We start from the raw sequence: 21864 nt of genomic DNA on the forward strand, positions 1-21864 counted from the left end.
TTAATGGGGAAAAAAAAATCAGCATTCTGGTAAGAGGAGGCATCTCCTCTTCTCCACACTTGAAAAACTTAAAGGATAAAAAAATATCCAGTCAGTCCTTAAGGGATGTGTGTGTGTATTTTTTCTCCCTAAAAATATATATAAATCCTAATTTTTCAGGCAAACAACAGTAATATTAGAGAGCAATGGTATGTAAAACAAGCAATTCAAGTGCATTAGGGGATGACAGCACTGTGGAAAAAGCACAGAGAATCAAGGTAACATAGGCAGCATTTGCCCTACTTTAATTCTTTAATTTTTTTTTATCTTGCTCAGTGTCAAGCATGGAGGTTCGAGCTCTTGGAACCTCTCTTCTGATACTGCAGGTTTTTTTGTGTTCCTGTCCCATGTTCTGCCTCTCTGTACATATATTATAAGCAGGTGAGTGGAGGCATTGCAGCAAGCAAGAAAAGTCATTAAGCTGGGCCTTGCATTTGTTACTCTGTTGTTTCTGCATTAAAAGCAGTCTATGTTGGCTTCTTTTAGAAATGTGTTAAAGTAAGAGGAACTTTAAAAAAAGATGCAGGCGTACATGCACGCTGTTTACTGTGGGTCAGCAAACCCCAGGGAGAGGTGTTTCATCATCTACTGGCTGGGAATTTAAAACCAACAAACCCCTCCCCAGTGGAGATAAAGCCCTTGTGAACACTTAGTTCATTATCATGGCCTCTGTTTTGCTCCCAGGTTCTTTCCTTTGGAGAATCACCCATTTAACAAACCTCGTGTGAAGGGCCTTGGGAAGATCAGGCGTGTTTTGGGCAGGCAGTGGGGAGGGGAGAGCAGGGTGTGTGTGCCAGTGTGGTTGGCCATCCTTGGCACCTGTTGAAGGAAGCTCCTGCAGGAGGTGACCTGTTGTTCCCCACCTCTGTGTCGGGAACAGTGCTGGTGACACCATGGGATGGCACCTTTTGGTTGCCTGCTCTCTCTTCCCCCTCTCGGGTGGCTGGGGTTTGTGTTCTGGGGGAATAAGCATGGCCTTTTACACAGGCAAATAAAAGAAAAAAAAATGTTTGTGTGCCTGACCTGCATTGCTGGGGTGTCTGGCAGCTCTGTTTTTTAGGTGATGCTTTGATGTGTGTACTCAGAATGGTTGTGGGACTGTGAGTAAAGGACAGTGACTGACCTGAATTTTGGTAAAAAAGCCCAAACAAAACAGGCAGGCAGGTGAGATTTCATCAAGTGCCTGAAGAAACAGATGATGGACTGGCAAATGATTTTTTTTTTAATCTTTTAAACTGTACAGTTCTCATTTCCCTGAATGTGGTTTAAAGTTGTTTTCCCCTTCCACTGTAAATGATAAACTCTTCCAAGGAGGGGGGTAATAATTTCTACATTGTACTAAGTGCCAGGACACATTGATACTTACATAAAGAATGATTGTTTCATCTTTTTTTCCTTTTTTTTTTTGTATGTGTATGTCTTCCTACCTGTCTGACATATCTTTTTTTGGCATCCTCCTACCTGTCTGATTTAATGAAGGCTGTTTCTACAGAGGCAGTCTTTTTGTTGCACTGTCTTCTACAGCCATGGGCTGTGTAGAAATTGATAACTCTTAGCCAGCAGCTGGGGAGAAGCAGTGGGTAGGTGTCCTGTGCTGAAGGGAAGCCTCTTTGCATAGAGTCATGGAATCAGGTTGGAAAATGCATGTAAGACGGAGTCAGCCATAAGCCTAGCACTGGTAAGTCCACCATAAGCCATGTCCTGAACAGCCACACCTACACATCTTCTTAGACACCTTAAGGAATCCTTCACTTCCCTGGGCAGTCTGTAATGCTCAACAACCATTTTAGTGAGGAAATTTTTCTGAAACTCCCCTGATGCAACTTGAGGCCATTTCCTAGCATCCTGTACTTTCTTACCTGGGAGGAGAGAAGCCCCCACACCTGGCTACAACCTCCTTTCAGGGAGTTGTAGAGAAGTAGTAGGGTCTCTCCTCAGCCTCCTTGTCCCTAGGCTAAACAACTTCACCTGCTTCTCATAGGACTTTACCCTCTAGACCCTTCATCAGCTCTGGTGCCCTTCTCTGACTTGCTCCAGCACCTCAACACGTTTCTTGTAGTGCGGGGCCCAGAACTGAGCGCGGGATTTGGAGTGTGGCCTCACCAGTGCCCAGTGCAGGAGGACAGTCACTGCCCTGCTCCTGCTGGCTGCACTATTGCTGATCCAGGCCAGGATGCCACTGTCCTTCTTGGCCACCTGGGCACAGCTGGCTCGTGTTCAGCTGCTGTTGACCAGTATCCCGTGGGTCCTTTTCCACTGGGCAGCTTTCCAGCCTCCCTCCCCCAGCCAGCACTGCTGCAGTGGGTTGTTGTGACTCAAGTGCAGTACCTGGCACTTGCTCTTGTTGAACACCATACAGCTGGCCTTGTCCCATCCATTCAGCTTGTCTGAATTGTAGGCATGTTGGTAGCCACTCTGAGGGAAATGCTACCAGCTCTCTCCCCTTTTGCCAACTTACTCTATCACCTATTTTCTGAGATTTCTCTGTTGTTAAGTGCTGTTGCAAAGTTCTGTCTGGAACCTGCCTTCCAGGGAAAAGGAATAGTTGACTTCTCTCTCCTCCCATAGAACACAGGTCTATAATTTCACTATTGCAGTCCATCCAGTGCTCAGGGGAAGATGATGCTGGGGTAGCTTCCCTTCAGCTTCATGATGGATGAAGGTGACTGTATTTTCTCTCTCTGTGTGCCTCCAACCACTGTGATAAGTTTTGGGCTTTGTGCCCATCTGTGAGCTGAATTCTCACTTGAACTTACATCTCCAGCTTGTGAGACTGCAGATTTGTACTGCCTATGGCTACTCCTTCACAGGAAGTGTTGCTTACAGGATGCAACTCCAGAAGCAGATTTAATGTTGGAAAGGATTTTCTAAATGATTTTGTTCTCTTCCTTCCAAGAACCACATGGGCATTTAATGCTCTTCGTAGTCCACAGGAAATGAACTCCAGGTTGACTCAAAGGACATCTCATGGGAGCTCAATCTCTGTGAAACACCGATGAAAAGGAAATGGTTTTTCTGGTGGGATTTTTTTTTCTTACTATGGAATGCACATCCAAATCCCTGTTTTAAAAAGAGGGAAGGTTTTTGTGTTGTTTAAATGCTCCAAACTTCCCCTTTGTTTGAATGCAGAAAAGGAAGCTTCTCTGGGTGTAGCAGCACTTTTTATGCTCCTATAGCTGTGCACCACTGTAACATCCAGCTGTTCTACCTGAGTGTGCAAACATGCACAGAGCCTGCATGGCTGATCAGAGGGCCTTCACTTCTTCTTTTCTGCTGCTGTAACCTCTTGGTTCTTCTGCTTTTGTAGGTTTTGCCTTATGTTTGGTATTTGAGGTCAAGAACCATGCCTTTTAATCAAGGCTACAAATCCCCTGATATTTTTTGAGAACTGTGTAATAGTGATTTGCTGTCAACTTCTCAAAGCTGCAAAGAAAGTGAAATTCTTACCAGAACAAAGGGTGATCACCTCTGATTAATAAACTCGCAGGCAGTTAACATAGTAACTATAATGTCTGCAGACATCTGTCCGCTCCCTTTTGCCAGCTCTCCATATGGCACAGAGTTTGTAGGCAGAGAGTAAAAAGGCAGTTCCCCTTGAAAATTGTTGCTGTGTTTCATGGGACTGTTCCCTGCTCAGCCACTGCCGTGATCCAGCCCTGGAACTGGCCCCTGTTCATGTAGGATGTGGTGGTGCTTCATAAACAAAGCCCTGCAGGGCTTCTGAGTCCAGGAGGTGCCTGCTGTCACAGCAGTGTCCAGTGCTCTGCCAAAGATAAAACCAGTTCTGAGGGAGATGTTGCTACTTGTGGAGGGCAGTCAGGGTCTTTTGGGGATGTGTGCTGGTTTTGACTAGGGTAGTTTTCTTCACAGGAGCTGGTATGGATTTGTGCTGGAGACCGTGTTAATAATTTAATTCAGGGGTATTTTGGTCACTGCTGAGCAGCTCTTGCACAGCACCAAAGCCTCTTCTGCCTCTCATCCCACCTCCACCCAATGAGGAGGCTGTGGGTGCATGAAGAGCTGAGAGGGGACACAGCCAGCACAGCTGACCCCAAGTGACATTTCATCCCACATGACATCCTTGCCAGCATATAGAGCTGGGGGAGAAGGAAGGGGGAGACACTTCTAGAGTGAGAGTGTTTCTCTTCCCAGGTAACCATTGTGCATGATGGTGTCCTGCTTACCTGTGTATGGCTGGACAGTGGTCTGCCCATGGGAAACTGGGAATTAATTGCTTTGCTTATGTGCACAGCTTTTGTTTTGCCTATTAAAGTGTCTTTGTCTCAACTCATGAGTTTTCTCAGTTTTACCTTTACAATTCTCTCCCCCTTCTCACTTGGGAGAAAGTGAATCAGCAGCTATGTGGGGCTTAGTTGTTGTCTGGGATTTAAAACCATGACACTAGAAGGCACCTGCTCTCATGCAGAGGGGGCACTGGGGGTGTTTATTAAGGAATTTGAGCCTTGAGGCTTTGGAGTTTAGTCTGGTGTTCCAAAGACTGATACAGGATGTGCTGTGCCTTGAAACCACTGCATCTTTGTGAAGTAAAAAGGTTTTGAAAGTCACTTTTGCTTCAGGCAGCAGGAAGAATGTTTAACAAAAAAAAAAAAAAAAACAAAAAAAAACAAAAAAAAACCAAAAAAAAAACACTAGAACGAATTAAGAAAGAATGTAGGTAGGTGATGGGATGGAAATTGAGGGAGAAGAGATAAATGAAAGCTTGTTTGTTTATTTTTAGTTATTAACATAGGAGTCATCTCTGATGTGCTTTTGCTGGATGACTTCTGTTTTAAGTTTCTAGGGGCAAAAACTAGTTAGAATCCATTTGCTTCCGTATTGCCAACTTGCTATTGCGACAAATGTGAGAGTTCTTGTGTGTGTGACTTTCTTCTCTCATTTCCTTAGATCCTAAGCAGCAAAGAGATTGCCAGATTGTCTGATAAATATTTCCAGGAGAACCTGGTCAGAGGGATTTTGTGAGCTTCTGAGGATTAGGGACTGGGATATAAACATCTGCTGCTTTTGTGAATTGGCTTCATCACCCTCTTGTGGCAGCAAGTTTCCTGGCTTAGGTAGGACAGGGGAAATTTCTTCAAGATGTCTTGATTTACTGCTTTTTAACACTGCTGGGTGACTCTTGATCCCATGTGGAGGAACCCAGGCTAGCCAAATCACTTTGCACACTGTGAGTGATCCTCTTGCTTTAAGAGAATTATCCAAGTGATGTGTTTCTGTCACATGCAGGATGTAGGGATGCAGGATATCTCTAGTTGGTCTGGTTTTGATGAGCCAAGTTTTGTAGAGGTGAGGAGGCTTCTTGCTACCGTGGAATGTGGTAGGAACCCTCTCTGAGGTTGTAAAACTGCTTGTTAAATTAATCCCAACTAGCAACTCAAGGGGTGCTGAGGGAGACTTAGTGGGCAGCTCTCTGTTTGTGGCCCTAAGCAGGGTGTTGGTTTTACACTGACTTTTACAACATGAAAAGAAAGGCTTGAAATGCTGATAAGGAAATTAAAGCTGTGGGTGCTTGGATGGAGGAAAAGCAAGGGGAGGATTTGAATTAGGGGCAAGAAAAGGGAAACAAGTGACTGCTGGCTGCCTTGTTATGTATTTTGACCCAAACTTTCCGTAGGTCCTGTGAGTGTCTGAAGTCCTTTCGTATGTCTTTGAATAGGTCAGCAGTATCATAGGTCAAAATCCAAGAGATTGCTTTATTCAGCTGGAAGGGGGAAGTATTTGAATCATGAGACTTTGAGCACAGGTCATTAGTGCAGAGAGGGGAATAAAATAAATCGTGGGAGCCATTAACACAACAGTGATTAAAATATATCATAGTGGTGCCATAATTGGTACCTCGGCTGAGTGAGAAGTGAAGTACTCCAAGCTAGTTGTATTAAGTGTTCATTTCTGAGAGGCTGACAAAGATTTATGGCTTCTTTTCTGTAAGTCCCATTTAGTCTCTGTAGCACTACATCTTTTACTGATGCACATAAGAAACAGTTACTGTTAATGACTGGACCATTTCTCTGAAGGGTATGTTTAAAATCTGATTATTCTGCAGGAGAGGGGGAAGCCTTGTAGACCTTGGGCCAGCTTTTGCTAAGGCTGTGTTGTTTTTAGAGTACCTCTGTGGGTGCTGCTTGACTATTTAAATGCAGTCTTTCCCCTTCACTTGCTGAAGGACAGCAGCCCTGTTCTCCCCACCCTTTTTGGCCTGCTGGGGCACTTTTGGGGGTCTGTGATGGCTTCAAGGCATTCAGTCTCAAGTAAAGATTCTTCTGCAAACCATTATTCCTGTCTGCCTGGCCCAAAAGCTGTGTTAGCAATTTAATGGCCTCTTGGTCAAGGTAGTAGGTCTTGGAGTGGGGTCTGAAAGCAACATGAGGGACCTGTGTCTGCCCTGCTGGGTCTGTGAGAGCCTCAGCCCTGGAGCCACCATGAGGGTCACCAGAGGAAAGCCTTGGGGTCATGAGTGGCCGCAGGGGCAAGGGACCCTGGTGGTGGAGGGTCCCACACCACCTGGGGATGGTGTTCAGCCCCAAAGAGAAGGTCCTGGTGTCCAGAGGTGCTGCTGCTCTCTGCCAGGAGGGAGGGAGCAGGACCAGGCAGTGGCCACAGTGACCGTGCAGGGCTTCCCCTGAGATGCTGCTGGGAAGCTGGGGGTGTTCCTGTGCAGCCCCCTGCTACCCCTGCTGCTTCTGCCAGTACCCCTGAATCTCTGGCTTGCCAAGGAAATCCCTCTGGAGGCCTCTGACACCACATCTTCTCTTCTGCACTCTTTGGGGAGGCACTCTGCTGTAGGAAGGCAGTACTAAGGTGCTTTCATGTTCCAGGACTTCTAAAAAAAATCATTTTAAAAAGTATGAAAAACTGTATCTATGCACAACATGCATGTGTGCAACTTGCATATAATTTTCAGAAAGAGCAGTGCATTTTATCTGTCAGTACTTGCTTGCTGCTGCTGTGGTCTTTGAGCTTGTAATCTTCCTAAACATCTCCTGACCCTCCAAGCTGTCTAGCTGGTATTTATTGTTTTACCGATGTGTTTATCCTCCAGTTCTTTTCTAATCCTGCCCTGGTTTTCACCCTGAGACCAGGGGAGCAATGGGGGGAGGGAGAGGAAGGTAAATATGTCCCCAGAAGCCTTTCACCTGGCTGGGAGGGAAGACAAGGGCATGCAAGTCTCCAGTGGCTGACAAGCTTATCCATCTCTGGATGCACAATAAAATAAGCCCAGGCATTAATTTTGCCTGGTTTGTCCCCATTTAGCAGTGTGCTTTGTCTGCACTCCTGTGTGCTCATCAGGAGCAGCTTTCAGGCAGGCAGTGCATGTCACAAACCCATCCAGGTAGCCTTACTGAGTCGCCTGAGGTTGTTCTAACTGAGTGTTCAGCCTGATAATTTAAAGAAAGCAGAATAATTTAAAAATATTTTCTGTTCTTAATGTGTTTTGACAAACGTTTAATGCTATCAAGGGTTGTTGTAACTGTCTGATTTTGACTTCAGGTTTTTGGGAAATATTAATTAGGAGTTACAGTCTCCAGTTTTACATAATGCAAGGCGATGGAAATGTTTCAGAAGGTGAAGAAAGAAGCATGGAAGTGTAGCTGTACAGAGTCAATAGGTTCACATTGCTGCTCCTTTGGTTAGCGGCTTCCCAATATTGCCCCTGAACAGTATTGATTTAATTTTCTCACTGTGGATGCAGCATAGCTTTGCTTTACACCACAGAGACACGAGTCTGATGTTTTCATTTCATAGTGATTTTCATGCAGGCTGCCTTTGAAATTGCTGGCCTTACGGACACAATTACTGGCTTTGTGAAGATGAGCTCTGGCTTTGCTGCTTATCCCTACAATTGTTTCTGTCCTGCCTCGGATAACCATGTGGTGGTGTTCCTGAGCATTCCTCTTTGTCCCTTAATATGGGAAAAATCTTTTCAGACACTCAATGGTTAAGAAGATAAAGGAATGTGTTTTAAGGGTTGGAGCTTGGTCCATTTCACAAGAACTTTGCCGATTTAAATTACAGTGAGAAAATGCTGAGGCACTGAAGGGCTATGAGAACTGATAAGTCCTGGTTTAGTCTTAAGTGTGGTCTGCAGGTATTCTCTGAAACTACAAACGTGACAATGATTTCATTAGGCGGGGTGAACCAGCCTGACTGACATTTTCTCTTAAACTGCATAAAAGCCTGCTGCTCACTGAGAGATTAGTAGTCAAAAATGAATGAAAGGTGCTGGCTGTTTTTGCAAGGAAAGGTAGCACAAATGCTGTGGGAGAGGGAGGCACAAGGAAGTCCTGTGGATCCAAAGTACTATGGTAACCATTTCAGGATTCACTTTTTTGGTTTTTTTGCATTACAGCCCTGAGCTTTACTCCCAATTATTCCTGACATGAGCTTTGTAGCTGTAGTGTTTGCTTGGCTAGTAGTGCCATGCGTGGTAGGGAAGACTCTGCCTCTCCTCTCTAGTTCCAGTCATTTTTGGATGAGAATAGCAAGGCCCAGGTTAGGTCAGAGGAAGATCAGTGAAAGAACACTCCAGTCTGGCACCTCACTTGTCTGAATGCATTTCATGGCAGGTAGGAAACTAAAGTATGTAGGGGGAGCTGAAACACAAGAGAGTCTTGCAGAGAGCTGTGCTTGAGCTAATTGTGTGCCACTGGAGGATGGCAGTGCTGGAACATCCTCCCTCAGTTCTCTTCCCTGGTGCCTTTTTGCAGGAGGAATGCTGAAGCTGGTGGGGAATACCAAAGAGGATGTTGCATTCATCCTTACTGCTGGTACCTGTGAGTTTGCCACCAGGGAGCAGCCCCACTGTCTGACTTAGCTGTTCTGGTTTAATTGTGGCTAGCTTCTAATTAATTATAAAGGGAATTCTAGGGAGCTCTGTGTCCTCAGCTGTTCTCCACCTCTTGGTTCCTCTCAGTCTTGCCTTACAGTGATGAAAGGCTTGAACTCATAGTGCTTCTGGGGGAAAAGCCAGTGGGTTTGGGGCTCAGCCCTGTGAGGTGGAGGCTCTAAGTGTTTAAAAGGTGGAGCATGTGCAGGCTGCGGCACATTTGGTGGCAGGAAAAAGTTGACCTGAAAATGTGTGTGAATTTTGCACTGGAGGAGGATGGGGAGAAGGAACTTGCCCTCCTTCTGAGGGAAGCACAGCAGCAATGGTGAGGGAATCAGGGACATGGAGAGCTTTCCAGCAGCAGCCCTCATTTTCAGCAGCACGGTGGTTCCTCCTGGTTTTCCGCTCAGCTCATGGAAGTCTGTCCAGTGGTCTGACCATTTTATGCAACAGTGATCTTAGTCATCACATTGCACATATCTTCTCTGAGTAGAGGGAAAATTGCTTTAAGTTATTGGCAATTTGAGGAGGGGGAAAAATCCGGGGATACTATTTTCTCCAGCAAATTGGCTTTCTTAATCAAAATCATGTATCAGCCAGAATGTTTCAACACAACTGAAATCTTCTGTTAAGAGCACCTTAGCACCTTATTTTCTTCAAATGAAATTACATGGATTGAAACATTATCAGAAAAAGTAATTTCTAACCTGGCAATAGGAAAACCTAATTTTTATGAAATATTGAATTTGATAATTATTTTCAGGAAAATGTAAAATTCAGAAAAAGTCATTTGGGTCAGAAATGCTGGGGTAAGAGCAAATCTCTATCTTTTATGTTCTGAAGGGAGAGCTTGCCTAATTTTAATTCTCAAGGAGGAGATAAAGGTAAGTTTGTCAGGATTTCCCTGATATGTGCAGGTTGGTTGAGAAGTCCTGGCACGCCCAGTTGTGTGAGCCAGAGACTTCCAGTGCTTCAGAGTAAAATTCAGTTCTGCTGCTGGATAACCCAGCATGATTTCCTTGTCTCTGAGTTGGTTAACTCCTTCCTCTTCAGGTGATGGGTCTTGGAAAGACTCAGGCTTGTAAAACCACCTGATTTTCTTGTGTTTGGGAGTGGACTGTGTTAGTCTCAATATTGGATATTTTAAAAACAAGGGCAGTGGTAGAAGGGGGGGAAAACTCTTGGAAGTTTCCCAACCTGATTAACATGAAAAGGCATTTTTGTTTCCTGCTGTCAATATGTGACTGTGGCACTCAACAAGCCCCTCGTGGATGGAGAGGATGTCAACCTCTGACATGAGTGGAGCTCTCTGCCAAACATTGCTTTCTCCCTCTAGCTGTGACCAAGCGCTTGTTTGGGTCATCTGTCCCCCCTTTAACTCTGCCAGTCTGAGCCCCACATCAGTGGGTTTAATTACCAATGCAGGAGGAAGAAATAATGCATGAACTCTGATAAATTTCTGATAGCAAACCCTCCTGTTTGGAATGGCCTTCTCTCTCACCCTAAGGCTATCTACAGCCTGAAATCTGGCACGCAGTGCTTTGGCTTTTCACATGCAGATTTTGAAGCATTTGATGCTAAATTGTTCCTGGTGATCGCATCCAATTTAGGAATGCTATTTCTGTTTTCTTCCATAATGAGACAGGCCTGGCTGGGACCTCGGTCTGTGGGCTTGTGTATGAACTGTACTGGCTGTGTTTGCACTGCAAGTGAGCTCTGGGCAATGGCAGTGTTGGATTGTGTGGTCAGAAGGGACATCTATGCCAGGGAGCAATCTGCCCCTTCTTGCTCTTAGAAAACAAATTTGGGTCTTCTCTCCGTATTTCTGTAACCAGTGTAGGCAAAGCTCAAATGGAAACATGTTATTTTTGGGAAAATGAACTTCAGATATTGAGCTTTTTCCTTGATGGTAAATTTGGATCTTGCTATGAAGGTCTTGATCTCGCTCTTAGCTGAAATACAGTTCTCTTTCAATTCAGGCACTGCCTCTTTGGGGTCCCTTTGCTTTGGAAATGAAACTGATGTAAATGGAAGGTAAGCAATGAATGAAAGGACCTTAATGTTAGAATTTTAGCCATCAGTTGGCTCTTTTACATTTGATAGATTTTCCCATCACAGGCAATCTGTGTTCTTGCTTGCTCAGATCCACACTGATGCCAAGAACTAAACAATGACACTATCTATCTTTCTGCACAATTTGCCAATTTTGGTTACTTTTGAAGCCCAGTGTTTCTGCTTTAGCCTTGTGAATCTCCCTTATAGGGAGAGCAAAATGAACAGAAGAGTGATTTCTTTAGCAAAATATTTAGGGTTGATGTCTCTCTGTCATTTATTCCCTTGCTTTATAAGCTACAGTGCTTAGTCCACTTACAGTAAAATAAGTCAAAGTAAAGATGTAGTAAAGAGTTGTTGTTTGTTGTTTACAGTGAATTGCCTTTCAGATAATCAAATGAAGTAGTTTATTGCAGTTTCACTTCCAGCAATGACCTTAAATAACAAAGGTTTCACTTGCTGCTTACTAGGCTTAGGGTGGTGTTTTCAAAAGCTCTCTCTTGATTGTACATCTTCCTTCAACAATCAGCAGGGTTTTGCCAGTGACCTCAGATGAGCTAGTGTTAGAGCAGCAGTGCTTTTGAAACCTCCTGCAGAGCAATGAGAAATGGGGTCTTTCTTTCACAGGGTACATTTCAGGAGTTACCAAAATTCTTCCTCTTCCCCCCCAAATTTATGTTGTCTATCAAACATAGCTACATTTTGGTGTTTATGGAGTCCCATGCAAAATATCACAAGAGACAGGCCTATACACCAGATTAAGTATCTTGCCTTCTAGTTGCCAGAGGTGCTTAATTTCTTCTTGGAATTGAATATGACTCCTGCAATTTAATGTTACTCGCTGACTACTGAGACGTTACACTTTTTATCTAGGTGGAAGCAAGGCATTAAGAGCAAAATCAGAAGTGGACTTTGATATCACAAATAAAGGTGTTACTGCAAATTTTACAGCTGTTATACTCAGATACATGGAAATGAGGTTATTTGCTGTTTCCTTATAAATAATGGAAGCTGAATAATTAAGTTAATTGCAGAGTTTCTAGTGGTACAGCCAGTCTGACTTTATTAGATGGTATTTAATTTTGCCAGATAGCTGTGACTGAATTAAATGTTTAGAATCCTTTCTTGATTATTCTAAATACAATGCATATTTTCAAAATATAAAATGTTGTGGAAGATTGTTGCTTCAGCTGGACAAGCAACAAATGAGAGCATTGTTATAGAATGCAGTCACTCTCATTCTGCAGTAGTTTAGCTAAAAGATAAGTTGCAATCCTGTGATTTCAGAGGGAGTCAAGTAGGACTCCCAAGTTTAACTGGAGGGAAAAGGTATTGAAGAATTTTCTGTGTTAAATTTGGGGGTTTCCCCTTCCCATTCTTTACATAACTGCATCATTTTCTGGGACTTAAGATAGCTTTCTGTAGTAAAGCCTGCTTTCAGTTTTCTGGTGGCCCTCTCAGTGGGTGTTACTATGTCATTAAGAAATATGTTTGAGGCTTACCGAGGCAGGCCCATGTTATACTGGCAAATTTCACAACAGGTGCATTTTCTCTTTAGGTGGTTGCTACTGATCCTCAGCTATGAGGCATGAAAAGAGGACAAGTGTCTCATAGTCCTTACTCAGCACCCAAGACAATTCTCTTAAAAAGCACGTTTGTCCTGATTGTCCTCACAATTAATTTCTGCTAGAAAGCACTCAAGGAATTAATTAATTTTAGCCTTTCACTCATCCAAGTATTTTACTGTTTAAAAACTTGATAGTACCCATTAAAAAAGCACACATGCTTACTGCAGTAAGATTTCCTTCTGCAAAACTTGCTTTTTTTTGCACAAAGCAAGTACTTGGCTTTTGAAAATACTTTTTGCAAGAGTTAAGGTGCTAGTCACTTTGGAGAAGAGCTGGTTACCATATATATTTTGTGATGATGCCAAGTTGGGATGTAAGAGCGGAGGCTTCAGCTGGAAGCTCCTGGTGAAACTCCTTCCAGCTTTAAATGTTCTGTGTAGTTAAGATCACTCTTGTGGTTTCAGTTGGAAATATCTGGCCTTTGTTTCACGTCATAAGGAAAGAGAGTGTGTGTGATCTGTATTATATGAATATTTTCTCCATGCAGAGCTTCTCAAATAAAAGGTTTTCTTTGTAGTACCAAGAGAGGTGTTGACTCTCAGCTGTAATGCAGTGGCCCTTTCAGTTTTGAAGTCACTATTGTGTGTAGTGATGCGATGCTCCTCATTAGGAAGGAGATCAAAAAAAGTTGCAGCCTTTCAGCTTGTGTTTGAGGGGTATTTTCCTTAGGGGTTGGCCTGGGTGCAGTTCTGAAGGGCTGCTTCTGCAGGGGTTAAAGAGATGTTGAGTATTTATGACTGGTTATCAGTGTTGGGTGGAAATGGTCCACTAACTGGCTGAAGCTTGATTTCAGAGTTGAAGGGCACACATAGAAATCCCCAGCCCCTCTCTCTTTACAGCTCTGTTCTCTACAAAAAAGTGTTTTCATGCCATTCTTTGTTGTCTGGATAATATGAGGGAGGAAGGGGTAAGGAGGAAGAAAGCTGTTTTTTACTGTGAGAATGCCCAATACCTTTCATAACTAAGCTTTGGGTGAGATGGTGACCTCTGTTAGTAGAATATAAGTAATAACAAAAGTATCTGTGCAGAAAATGAGTGTAGTAATTAAATCCCTTTCTTTTTATTTCCCCTCCGAAGATCAAAGAGGTTCGACTCTTGATTAATGTGCAACAGAATTCATTAACATAGTAAAATGTAGAAAAACAGGCTATTGGTTATTAGTAGACCTTTGCTTTAGGGAACTATAAATACTTTTTGTTCAGTAATTTGCCCTATTGCTTTTACTGTTGTTTCTGTGAATGCAACTCACTTGAGAATACCACACCTAGAAATTTAGGTGCAACCTTTATTCTTCTGTATGCATTTTTTTTTAAGTGGTGCAGAATGCTGCTTCTGTGTTCCTGCCTTGCTTTCCCAGGCAGTGTATGCAGAGCTTTGCTTCGCTTGCCCGCTCTTTTTATACGACACCAAGTGCTGTTTATTTTTCTCCTAGCAACCTACTGGGCTGCTCTTTGTCTCTGGGTCTAAAAAGATGATTTTTTTTTTTTTTTTTTTTTTCTTTGTAGGTATGAATGTTTAAGGTTGACTGCTTTATGTTGAAAAATGTGACAAAATTTCTCACCTACTAATGCTCATTTTTGAGGTAGTCCCAAAAGAACAAATTCTAGTTAAGATTTTTTTCCAATGCAGCAAGGTCAGGAGTTTTTCATAGATTTTACTTCAATCCAGAGTCTTTTTTAATTTGCATTATTTGCTTGAATAATGTAGCCCTCCTAATATTTTCCAAGCCACTTACACATAACTAATCACTTACACTTACCTTCAGCATAAAACTCATTGATTTTATTTCTCATTGAAAACATCGGTAGTAGCAAATACAATCCTATTGGCTCACAGTCTATTAGAAATAAAATTATATTAAATGTCTTGTGGGGTGTGAAGAGGTTAAATCAAGGAGAGTCATCTGAGAAAGTCATCCTGGTGTGCAAAACATAAATCTGGTTTATATTTAAACTACGTGTCACCCACCAGCTAAAAATAGCAATGATCATTAAAAGCCAATTTGCTGCTAAACATTAATAGACATTTATTACATCATAACAGATCTGAAAGACAATTAAACGTACCTTTTTCCTAGATAACTCTCCTTTAAAAATGTTATTCACCTGGCTTTTGTCATTAATCTCATTTACTAGCGATTTTTGTTCCTCTTGATATTGTGCATGTGTGCGTAGAGTTGTGTGTAAGGTGGTTGATAGTGTCTTTCGAGAGCAGTACATTTTCAATGGGAAAAGTTGTTATCCCTCCTTATACTGCCTGGTAATTTCCTAATCAGCACAAAAAGTGAAGGCAGTTTACAATTTCTTAGAGTAAAACAAGTCATATCTGCTACCATCCATTTGAGAAGAGAATACTAAACAAGAGCAGGATAAGAAATGTGGTGGGTGCACGTTTCACACATAGGAAATAGATTACAGTTTTCTGGCTGTTTTCATTGCAATTCCTCAATCAAGTGGTACCTTTTCCCTGTGTTATTCCTGCATACAGTCCTATTTGCAAGTAGTGAGTGGAGCTGGAGCAAGTCAAAGGCTGAGGAAACCCAGCCCTGTCAAAAGTGCTGCTTCCTACGAGAAATGCAGTCACGATCCTGGTATTTTTGGTTCATGTGTTTCTATCTGTCAGGTCCCATGAAACAAGCCACCAAAGAGTGGGGGCAAGGCTTTGTGCTTCAGCTCAGCATTGCTCAGTTCTCTGTGGCTGTTGATGTCTTTAACTGAGCTCTTTAACCTTCATAGCCGAAGAACTGTGGAGCCAACTGGGCTGTAAGGGAGAGTGCCCCAGGGTGGGCACAAGTCAGCCCTTTCCTCCTTTTCTGAATTGCAGGGCTCACAAAAAGTCGTCCACTGTCATCTTCGTAAGTAAGAAACTTCTTTGACATTATGCTGCTTTTGGGGGAACAAACAGCTGTTCCTGGCTGATGCATAGAGGGAAGGAGGCCACTAATACGAGCTCTGGGCTTGCCTCCTGATGGATTCAGGCAAAAAAGAAGTGGCTTCTCCCTGTATTCCCCTGCACACCTCAGCAAGAAATCCCATCCTTGTAGTGAAGGTAAATGTCACTAAACTTTCTTTATATATATCTGCAGCTGCTTATCAGTCTGGAGCAGTGCAAGTTAAAGAGGTCCTTTCCTGCCAGGAAGAGGAAAGAAAGAAAATTAAAGGTGGTATGAAGGAGACAGCAGGAAAGGGAGAGATAGGATGGATACATGAATATTGAAAAATATTTTAAAGGCTGCATCCAGAGGCATTTAGTAGTAGTCCTGCTCTGGTCCCAATATCAGACTTTGCTTCCCCTCTTTGAACTCTTGTGGAATTTTCTGTCACATCCTTTGGCTAATTTTCTCCTCGGAGGCTGTCACTCCTCACGTTAAAGCAAGACCCTGTGCAGGATCCGTGCCATCACAATTGCAGTCATGGTAAGGCTCTTGAAGAAATGGGGCCAGGATGTGTGGGAGAGGTGATGCCTCAAAACATAAGCTGAGTTTATGGTAGCAAAGGGAAATTAAAAATATGCTGACCCTGGTGATAAGTTTGCGTTTTCAGTGCACGCACCGCACGTGTTTTATTTGTCACAGAAGAATTGCCGAAGGCTCTATGGAATGCAAATAAGCATTGTGAGAGTATTGTCAGACCCAGGCTTTCAACATCCTGTAACATTCACAGGAAAAAAACCCCAAAAAACCCGAGATATGATTAAAAGTCATGCGGATTTCAAATCAAATATGTTGAATTATGTTTATTTACCACCGGTTTACTGAGCCTCTGAGCTGTATTTGGGCCCTATTTTTAAGCTTCCCTCTGCAAGGGGAAATTTACTTGAAAAGAAAGCTGAAATTTTTATTATTGCAAGGAGCTGCCACATATTGAGTTTTGCAATGAAATCATAACTGTTGGCAATACTGTGAAGAGTGCTTGCTTATGCATTATTTTCCCTCTATAAAGATGTGCTATCAACTAAAACATTTGAGGAAGATGGGTGTATTATGTAGCTATAATAAATTTCTGAGAGAGATCGTAACACCTCCCCGAAATTTTCCCGAAGATTGTTGCAATGATTGCTGAATATGGTGATGACATAGGACTGTTCCAGGTGGTCAGAAGTTTATGGTGCTGTGCAGCTTGTGTTGAAGAGCTGCATAGCTTTTCCCAATACTTGCAGGGTTTTTTTTTTTGCCCTGATGGGTTTGGAGTGAGGGACTGACATGCTTCTTGCCAGCTGTGATCTGCTTTAGCAGGTGGTGCTTAACCAGCAAGAGTACCAAGTTTTTTGTAATCAGTTTTCAGGAAGCCCGTTGATCTGGGGTGGTAATGCAATACAAACATTTGCATATTTTACCACATCCTCACATGATACTCTGCACCTTTTGAAATTTTGCATGTGTTATCATATATTTGCACACACGCAGGGACCTTGTGAATGGTGTACTTTCCTCTTAAATCTGTGATGAATTATATTGCCAAGGATAACCAGCAGGCACTTAAAGTCTGGAACATTCGGTAGCTGTGATATTCAGATGTACAATTCAGTACATTCTTTCTAAGCTTCTAGACCATATTTTCAAGACTCTTAACTTTTCTCTCTCTGTTACTTCCCCCCATCCTTCCATGTGTAGTCACAAGATGTGTGAATGGCTTCACTGTTAGCATGATTATAATTTTCTGCTGAAATTGCTTTGATTCTGGATTGAATGGGAAAACCAAAAAGCAGCTGATAGCTCAAGTTCCCCTTTTGACCTCTGGAACAGCACAAAAGCCTCTGTTTCACCTACACGGGAAAAAAAACCCCAAGAACTACTATATTCAGCTGGTCTGTACTTGGGTGTGCTTTCATCAAAGGCTTGATTAATCTGAAATGAATTAACTGAGTTAACACTTGAGAGTTATTTTGCAGCAAATCCCGCAGAACATCTAAAGAGCTCTTTGTCACTTAGAATTATAGCCAAAACAGGTGGTTGATGAGCCTGGTTGGAGCTGAGAGTGGCTCCTTGCTGCCCTGGCCTCTCTCCTCAGGCAAGTGTAAGTAGCACTGCAGTGATGCCCCAGAATCCAGGATAAACACAAACTTTTTAGGCCATGTTGTCATTGATTGTTGTGTGTTTTTAAGGTTTTTAAAATCACTTTCCAGAGTGCTGCATGAGGTATAAGGGAGGACATAACAAGCAGAAGGGTCTTGGTTTCTCAAAGAAGATGGATGAAATGAATATTAATGTACAGGAATGGCAATTCAGTGCAATAGAGGTGCAAGTGCTCATTTTAAATCTTCCTTGGAAGAAGTGACTTAGAAGTGCCATGTCATTTTGCACATACTGGGTGAGAGGCTTGAGTCATTTCCTTCAGGGTCTGCAACCTCAGCAGAGGTGTGAGAGCAGAAGGAGGGTTTGCAGTACAGAAAGAGGACATGTAGATGTGAGCAGTTTTGAACCACAAGCTGGTGTGTTCTGTCACCCTGAGAAGGCTCCCTGGCTCTCTCACAGTGCTTCCTCACATCTGGCAAACTTGAAAGATGAAGAGCTAAAAGCTGTGGACAACTCTCATGATTTTGAGAAACAAAAGTGTTTTTTTCTGAACTCAGTGAGAACTCTGACTAGATAAGTATTTGTGGTATAGGATGAACATTCTCCTGGGCTGAATGCAGACAGAGATAAAAGTTTACAGACAATTCAGTTTGTCTCAGAAGTGTGTTCCTGACTTCTTAAAAATGCACACAGAAAAATCTGTCCATCAGTGACCATGTAGCAGTAGCTTCAGTGAGTGGCTGTGAGTGAAAGTGCATGTGGAAATGCAGGAGTGCAGCTTGCTCCTGCCCTGCTCCCCCTGTGTTATGCAGTTGGTAATGTCTGTGTGACCTTTTACAGGGCAGGCTGTGTTGCTGCCACCACAAAGTGACCAGGGAGCCACATCCTGAGTACCTGAAATGAAAAAAAAGAATTGAAAATTAATTGAAACAGGATCAAGAAAAAAACAACCAAAACCCAAAAAAGTGCTTTGCAAACAACTTACGGCCAAATGTATTGAAGAATTTTTTTTGTTTAGCCATTCATAATGGAAGTCAAAATGCAGCTCAGTCTCTTACTTATGGAAATTTTCTAACATTAAATTGCAGTTAATTTAATTTTGCAGATATTGCATGTTTTATTTTTTTCTTGCTGGGTTATTTCTCTTCCCTCTCCTAACAAAATTCTGAATATGTTGCCTGAAATAATCTCAAGTAGCAGATGCTGAGAATGGGGAATTACACCCATGGTTCCAGCTTGGACCATCAGCTTCAAGGAGTTTAATTACTTCCAAAATTTTCCCCTCGTAAATAGTGAATTTAAATGATATTTGTTTGAAGCATCAAACTTATTTCCTACTTAGTAGGTGACTTTTCCCAGAGGAAGAGAATAACTGCTGGAATCTTTATTCTATACAGAAATATAAAGCAATCCTTGTATGCTTGATTTGTTTAGGTTAGTTTTGCTCTGCACATTTTCAGGGGTGGGGAGGAAATTGCTGCAAGTAAAACTGGATAAGAAAACTCCAGCATTCTTATCTGGCTTTTGCTAATGGGCCCCTTTGTAAGAGACTCTCTCCCCTCCCCTCCCCTGTCTGCCTAGGAAATGCTGGATACCTGGAGCAGCTTTTGCTGTGTGAGAAGGGTAGGGAACAGCTTTGTGCAGGTGCAAATGCTTGTGTTTGGAAGAAGGCATTAATTAAATGGAGTTCTGACAGGTTTGGCTTGCACTGCTCTGAATTCTGCTTTGAATTCTGCCTATCTGCTCACTCACCACATGAACTGGTTTCCTTTTCTTTTTCACCCTCCCTGTAGACTGTCGACAGATGAGCTCAGAAAATGCTCCATGTGCTGCTTGACATCAACTGCTGAAGAACAGACTTGGGTAGATGTTGAGATTGTCAGTGTATCTATAATGCTCTTTTATGAGCAACGCCTTGATGAATACTTCACTGCTCATCTCTTCTCTATGAGGCCTTAGTTCCCTTTATTTAGCTTTCTCCTGTTCTGTCAGTAGCACTTTGAGCTGGATTTTTGGGAACTGTCAGCATGCAGTCCTGGTTTGGGTGATGCAGCAGATCAGACTGTGAAGGTGTCAGGGGAAGCCCTTTGTGCCTAAAGGTCAGTGAGCAGCAGAACTTTCCCTTAAATCAATGCAGCCTGCATCATCTTTGTGGTTTAAGTCAAGCCCTTAAATTTTTCACTGTGATAGTGTATGCCTTTCTTGCATCAATAAATGTAACACTCTGCATTACAGTTCACAGATAGTGAACTGTTTTCTCTAGTTTCTCTCCTTGGCTGTATTTTACCTGGAGGTAATCCAACGACGAAGTGAATTTTGTTTTGCAGGCCTCTTTGTGCTGCTTGTGGGAGTTGAGTGACCATTAAGAAAAAGGCTTGTTCCACTCATTTCCTATGTAGCTGTTTCCCTGCAGATACCCAGTCCTCAAACACACTGTGATTATTTGATTACATGAAATACAAACCCACCCAGAATTTTGCAGCATTCCAATGTACTTGGTTAATCTAGTGGTGCCCTGCATTGTTAAACACAGCTGGCATGTCTCCACAATGTGTATTTGGTAATATTTCTGTGTGAGCTTGAGTTGAAGGCTTTGCAGAAGCAAGTTTAAGGGCAAGGCTGTGCTAGCCAGGGTGTGCAGACACCACCTGACAGGTCACATCTCTGGTGTGTTCTCCTCTGGCAGGAAGGATGGTAGGGCAGAGAGTATTTGGTCAGATTTACAACTGGAGTAAATGGTGCATAATGATGAGCTAGTCCTGTTGTCTCTTTTGCACAGGAGCTTTGTGACTCAATAATGTACTTTCCAGGAGGATAAAATGGTTTTTTGTGGCTCTGGTGGTTCCAAGACATTAGTTCTCAAAAATTAGTGTTTGGACTTTGCAGAGGGTGTATGAATGCTTTGCTCATTCAGCCTCAGCCTGTGAGATGATAGGAAAAAAAAAATCCTCGAATCCTATCATGCAGAAATGTATAGACAAATATAAAAATTTAGAGGGCTCTGTGTAAGTATTTTGCTGGCAATTATCCCTTCTCTGGGATAGAGAGCCTAATTAATTTGTGGCTTCTTCAGTTGTACCCAAAACCCTTTTACTGCACCATAATGTTATCTCTTTCTAACAGGCTTAGATTATTCAGAACTGATTCAGTTTAAACAAATAAAAATTGAAAACAAACCTTTGCTCCTTCACTGCCTGACTGAGCTTTTGCTTCAGGGAAGTGTACCTGTGCTTGGATAGCTTTCACCCATCTCTGTATGCCTTTTCAAATTTTGTAGCACAAAAAGCTTCTCACTTTTAAAACTTTACAGAGGATGCTATAGAAAAAGCATGCATAAATAATGGCAGCGCTGTAGTTTGATGTGTACTGGTAGACTACTAAAATATAAATGGAAAACTTGATCACTGTTTAGAATGTACAATTTAAAATATTCATGAGGCTCTTCCCTATTTGAAAAGCAGACTTTTAATATTATCCATGACCATTTTGATTAGTCCCAGCTTGAGCAAAGTTTTACTTTCAAGGATGTCCATAAAGAAGCCACTTGACTTCAGACTGACCTTGGATTTTTAGTAACCCCACATACAGAGATGAGAAAAAAACTATGGAAACTAAATGCTACTTTTGAGTGAACAAATTGCAGTCACAGACTGGGGAGGAGAGTCAAGTGAGAAAATAAAATCTTGGCAGTGCAAGATATATTTATTAAAAAGAAATGCAGCTTCTTTATAGACTTTGGTTCTGAACAATATGGGGTTTTATTTAGTTGATCAGTAAAGATAGGAAGCAAAACAAAGGCCACTTTGTCATGCCAGACTTTCAGAAATATACTCACATCACAATGGCATGCGGCACAGTTTTTTCATACAGCTTTTTGGCTCAGACTTGGTTTTGGGTAAGAACAAAAGTTGGCAAAAACAGCTTCTGTGCTCAGAGAAGAATAACTTCTGTTGATCAGAGATTTTTGGAGAGTTTTTAATTAGACCAGTACTGTGAAGACTGCAGAGTCTAAGGAGTTCTAAACAGATATGTAAAGTACTTTTCAATTCCTCATATTTCCTCATCATTTCAAAGTCAGTGGGGAGCTAAGTTTCGAACTGCTGCCGCAGTTTAACTCTGTGTAGTTGTTTTTTTCCTGCCAAGTTTGAGTCACCGTGGCCACGTAGCCCCTTCTGGAGAGATTAAAATGATGGAGAGCTGGAATGCGTTCTCCGCCTAAATGAGCGAATGTTTCTATTCAAGCGCGGATTCAGATTTCCCCGCGCTTTCCTGCGAGCGCGTGGGATGGA

General features: G+C 42.4%; 1 protein-coding gene across 5 annotated transcripts in view; it reads left to right on the forward strand.

Annotated features, from left to right (window-relative positions):
• ADGRL3 (adhesion G protein-coupled receptor L3) overlaps positions 1-21864 on the forward strand; it is a 488937-nt gene that overhangs the window by 152591 nt on the left and 314482 nt on the right. The gene's annotated exons all lie outside the window — the stretch shown is intronic.

Source organism: Serinus canaria, chromosome 4, assembly GCF_022539315.1.
Source record: "Serinus canaria isolate serCan28SL12 chromosome 4, serCan2020, whole genome shotgun sequence".
Classification (NCBI taxonomy): domain Eukaryota; kingdom Metazoa; phylum Chordata; class Aves; order Passeriformes; family Fringillidae; genus Serinus; species Serinus canaria.